Here is a 6,000-nt window from a genome sequence, read left to right on the forward strand (position 1 = left end):
AACACAGGTGTGTGTGTGTGTGTGTGTGTGTGTGTGTGTGTGTGTGTGTATGCCTGTGGTGTGTGTTAACACAGGTCTGTGTGTGTATGTGTGGGTATGCCTGTGGTGTGTGCTAACACAGGTCTGTGTGTGTGTGTGTGTGTGTGTGTGTGTGTGTGTGTGTGTATGTGTGTATGCCTGTAGTGTGTGTTAACACAGGTCTGTGTGTATATGTGTGTGTATGTGTGTATATGCCTGTGGTGTGTGCTAACACAGGTGTGTGTGTGTGTGTGTGTGTGTGTGTGTGTGTGTGTATGCCTGTGGTGTGTGTTAACACAGATCTGTGTGTGTATGTGTGGGTATGCCTGTGGTGTATGCTAACACAGGTCTGTGTGTGTGTGTGTGTGTGTGTGTGTGTGTGTGTGTGTGTGTGTATGCCTGTGGTGTGTGTTAACACAGGTCTGTGTGTGTATGTGTGTGTATGCCTGTGGTGTGTGCTAACAGGCTGTGTGTGTGTGTGTGTATGACTGTGGTGTGTGTTAACACAGGTGTGTGTGTGTATGTGTGGGTATGCCTGTGGTGTGTGCTAACACAGGTCTGTGTGTGTGTGTTTGTGTGTGTATGCCTGTGGTGTGTGCTAACAGGTCTGTGTGTGTGTGTGTGTGTGTGTGTGTGTGTGTGTGTGCTCGCGCACGTGCGTATGAATGTGCGTGAGCACACGCATGTGTGCATATAAGACAGAACTAGATGCTGAGTGTCTGTTACTCTTTGTGTTAGTGTTTGAGCAGTGTCTCTCAGTGAGTTCATTGGCTGAGCTAGACTGGCCAATGAGCTCTAGGGATGCCCTTGTCTTCATCACTGCTGAGGTAACAGATGAAAGCTACCACACTCTGATTTCAACTCAGGTCCTTATGCTTGTGTAGGAGCTGTTTTACTGAGCGAACCATTTCCATTTACATGCTACCAGTGATTAGAGGTGCTCTGCCAAGACTCATGGCCTGAACTGGAGTCCTGAGATCTTCCATATGCTGGAAGGAGAGAATTTACCTCCATCAGTTGTTTTCTGACCTCCACACATGTACACTTAAATATAAATAAATAAATAAATGTAGGCATGTGTAAATCTCTTTCACATCCATGTTGGCTTGACCCATTTTAAAGAAAGTATCACATGAGTAGACTCAAGCAGCTCAGTGTACTTCGACTGGAGAAGACTCTAGAACATAACCACTTCATTCCTCCTGATATTGTTAGCCTGAGATTTCTAACCTAAAATATTGCTAGACACAGATTTTACTGCTTAGATGGCTGCTCTGTTCCGTGCTCCTCCTTGAGAATAGCCATTGAATTGGCTTCTCTCTTTGCCCATCATCTTGATACTCTCACCCTATGGGAATACTGAGCCATATGTGGCTCAATGTCAAGGTCCTGACTCAGGAGCAGTTGCAGTCTGAACAAGGCTTCACTCCTTGCTGCTGCCTTTTCCCCCTCAAGGGTCAGGGCAGTGGCATCTAAGGAGTCCTGGCATGAATCCCAGAAGCCCTTATTAACACAGTTGCTCTTCTAGCAGCTATGTTGTGACACGGGGATCTGAGGACACTGCAGCAAAGACACCATACTTCATATAAAAGTTTAAAGACTTCACCCAGAATATTCTCCTGTACATTATTCAGGTAGCCTGTGAGCTCTCTTAATTAAAATAACATTTACCAACACCTTTTCTCTCTTCCTTCTTTCCTGCCTTCCTTCCTTATTCCTCCCTCCCTCCCTTCCTTCTTTCTCCCTCCATCCTTCCCTCCCTCCCTCTTCCTGTACCTCCTCTCTCTTTCTTTCATTATTTGAGCCACAAAAATAAAACATTCAATAAAATTCTGTTTCACAGGCCAGAAGGTACACCTCTATCTCACCTTCATTGCTGGCTGCAGACACGGAGCTACTGCTACAAAGGGCATTTTGACGTTATTTTTAATAATAACAAATGCATTTGCTGTCTGACTCAGCAATCTCACTTCAGGGGATGTATCACCCTGACATATCTGCACACATCAAAGTCCTTTATGACCAAGGTTATTCAAAATTGCATTGTTCGTAAAAGCAAAAGACCAGAGACAACACAGATGTCTATCAGCAGTGGAATGACTGATTAAATTATGGTACATGCACACAATGGAATATTAGGTAGCTGTAAACAAAACAAGACAAAACCAAACCAAGAACAATGACAAAGCACAAGCCACTTGATAAGGAAGCATCTCCAGGAAATACTGCTAAGGGTGAAGCTAAGAGTGCAGAGTATATTCTGTGCTCATCGACAGTTCATGTAAGAGATGGAATAAGTAGGGAGAGCATCGAATATAGAGGTTAGTCACATGGGGAGTAGGGTGTGAGACAGGCAGTGGACTGGAAGTAAATGAGTTTGTGTGTGTGTGTGTGTGTGTGTGTGTGTGTGTGTGTGTGTGTGTGTGTATTTCTGTATTCAAAATAGGGCTAAGATTTTTTTCTTTTTTTAAATTATTTTTTTGTTTCATTTAGAAACAATCTTATTTTACATATCAATCCCAGTTTCCTTTCCCTCCCAACCACTCCCCAGGGAGGGTGAGGTCTTCCATGGGGGAGTCATCAAATTCTGTCACATCATTTGGCAGAGAGATGAAGAAGGGCATTTCATATTCATCACAGGAAAAGTCCATCAAGAGTTTGTGTTTTAATCATTTGAATCCATTGCCCACAAGAATAACTAAATAAGGGACTGGAGAGAGATGGCTCAGAGGTTAAGAGCACTTGCTGCTCTTTAGGAGGACCCAAGTTCTGTTCCCATTCCCACATCTGATGGCTCACGACCACCTGTAACTCCAGCTCAAGGGAACCTGACAACCTCTTCTGGCCTCCACAGGAGTGTGTGTGTGTGTGTGTGTGTGTGTGTGTGTGTGTGTGTGTGTGTGTGTGTGTAAACAATTTTTAAAAAGCTAAAAGTTTAGAAGATGTACTTTTTTAGTTTCATTGAGCTTATTCAGGCCATGGAAAGAACACCCTGAAATCCCTCTGCTTTAATTTTTTTTCCAAGGCAGGGTTTCTCTGTGTAGCTTTGGAGCCTATCCTGGCACTCGCTCTGGAGACCAGGCTGGCCTTGAACTCACAGAGATCCACCTGCCTCTGCCTTCTGAGTGCTGGGATTAAAGGCGTGCACCACCAACGCCCAGCTGCTTTAATTGTTTTTAATGGAGGTTTAAGATGTCTCCTTAGCCAGGCCTTTTTGTTGTTGTTGTTGTAAGAAAAATCATTTGCTGGTGATGTCACTCAGTTATCCCTGCAGAACTCACTCTTTACGGTATGAGAGCATTCCGGGATTCCCTCAACACTGACATGCCTCACATGCCACCTCTGCCTTTTCTCAAAAGTGTGATGGATCATTGGGGCCTCCCTATGCCAAGTCCATCCAGGTTGTGTCTGAGAGGGAAATGGTGGGGTTATCAACACCCTGAGACAGATAATCATTATTTTAATAAGTACCCCAAACCACAGCAGAAAAATAGCATGATTAAGCTGACACACAGAGAACTGTCAAACAGTTTTTAAATGTTCAAGGTTCTTTACACAGCAAAGCAGTAATTTGATTAGAATAGAAGGGCCAGACTGGATAAGAAGACAAAGTTCATTAGTGTGACAGCAGAGTTTTCAAATATTCACGTTTTATGTGACTTTATAGACGTACTTTGATCCTCAAAATATGAGTCATCCTGCTTCAAATAAGAATTTTCTATCTCTTTTTTGTAATAAAAATCATACTGTTTTCAGAGGGGGAGAATATTTTGACATCAGTTTTATATTACCAAGATTATTCTTTATTCCTGTAGACATTATTATTTTATTTAGTTTGTTTAGTTTTTGAGACAGGGTATCATGTAGCTTAGGTTGGCCTTGAAGTTAACTATGTGAGGATGGATGACCGTGAGCTCCTGATCTTCCTGTTTCCACCTACAAAGTGCTGAGATTACAGGCATTTCCCTCCATACCTGGTCATATTAGTATTTAAAAACAAACAAACAAACTGGGCGGTTAGTGGCACACACCTTTAATCCCAACGCTCTGAAAGCAGAGGCAGGTGGATCTCTGTGAGTTCAAGGCCAGCCTACAAGAGCTAGTTCCAGGACAGCTAGGGCTACACAGAGGAAACCCTGTCTCGAATATATATATAATATATATTATATATATATATATATATATATACACATATAGTGACTGTTGGTTTTTCATTTCTGTGCCTCGGTTTCCTTGTTCTTAGGGATAACACCGAGACCCTGTTGTTCCTGGAATGCTGGAATGAATAAGTAAGGTAATTCTCTAACAATGTGCTTAATAGTCTCCTGACACACAGTAAGTGTTCAGCCAGTGACAGCTGCCATTTTGGTCTCATTGCCTATTAGTAATCCTGCACAATGGAATGTATTGGTTTTACTAGATATATAATGTATGTCATAAACTGTAATAACAGGAGAATGAATAATATATGCTAATTGCAAAATTGGGATCTGAAATTCAGCAAACAACATGAACAAACATTTCTGGCAAAATAACAAGAGACACACAATCACATCCACAGTGCATTGGCACAGTTAAATTATTAATAATTATTCATCTTCCTTTTTTCTAATGCTTTTTAAAGATAGTAAGTTTATAATAACAATAATGATGAATCTAATAAAACTGGTAGGAACATGAATGAGAAAATAGTCAAACATGATAGGCCATCTTGATTTAAGTTATCATTGAGTATCCACCCAACCCACTCCATCTATAATATTCAAATCCTTGGTAGGCCAGTCAGAGTCAACTCGAGGGGCCTGGTATGTATGTAAAACACTGCTTTTGTGGACAGACAATGAACTCCATCCCAAGATGGAAGAGGAAAAAGATCAGACTGTATTTTCCACATGGGTCAGAAAGCCAAAGGTTGCCATGATTACAATGCTTTCTGTTAAATTACCCTCCCAGCAACCCTTGCAGAGAGATGGTGTAGAACCCTACTGGCCAAGGAGACCATTGAAAATCTCTAGGAGAGATTCTATTGTACTGCTTTGACTTTTTGCTACACCCACATTCTGTGCTTGAAAGTCAGAAATGTTGCTTAGGTCTAGCAGTCATGTGACAGTTGTGCTTGTGAAAGTCCCAAGGGAGGCATGACAGGATAGAATCATGTGAATTTGGGTTCCCACCACACTTGTAGACTATTGCACATTCCTACCCCAATCTTCTCCTTAGACAAGAAAACAAAACATCACAACCCAGGAGCTCCTGTGTGGGAGACAATACAGAAGTGTACTCTGTGAGAATTTTCTATCGGTTCACAAGCAAACAGATCATAACGGAGAGGAGAGGATCCATCCCCAGTTATGCCTAAAGGTAACTGGAGGAAAGGACACCTTTAGAACAGGCTACTTGGAGTCCATTTCCTCACTGTGTGTCTGCTCAGACACGAACTCTCATCTATAGTATCGTCAGGGCATGCTGCACCTGTGACTTTGGTTTTCTTTTTCTTTCTTTTCTTTTCTTTTTCTTTTTTTGTTCCATGTGGAAAAAGTATACATTGTGAACATCCGGACATGGCATATGCTCCTTCGTTCCGGAGTCAGGGTCCAAATTAAGTTCTTGAGTTCTGCTTGTGAATGTCAGTCAGAAATGATTTAGGTTGCTCTGAGGGGAGGATGCCGCTGAGCAGCATAACACAGGAAGTGGCACGCCATCAGCGCTTCCTGCCAGGATGTGGGGACACTTTCAAAGAATGTTTTACCCGGAAGCCGTCTTCTTACCCCCAAAGTTAGTCCAACCCTAGAAAACTCCTCCCATCATTACAGTAGAGCAGATACAGTATGCAGAAAAAAGGCACAAGAGAGAAGCAGTTCCCGTGTAGACAGTAGCTATGAAGCCCATTTGGTATGAATGGCAGTAGGTGTTGATGTGCTGGTGGCAGCTGGTAGATCCACAGCAGGAGAGAGCCAATCACATGTGACTTGAATGCTCTCT

This window comes from Cricetulus griseus, chromosome 2, assembly GCF_003668045.3.
Source record: "Cricetulus griseus strain 17A/GY chromosome 2, alternate assembly CriGri-PICRH-1.0, whole genome shotgun sequence".
Taxonomy (NCBI): Eukaryota; Metazoa; Chordata; class Mammalia; order Rodentia; family Cricetidae; genus Cricetulus; species Cricetulus griseus.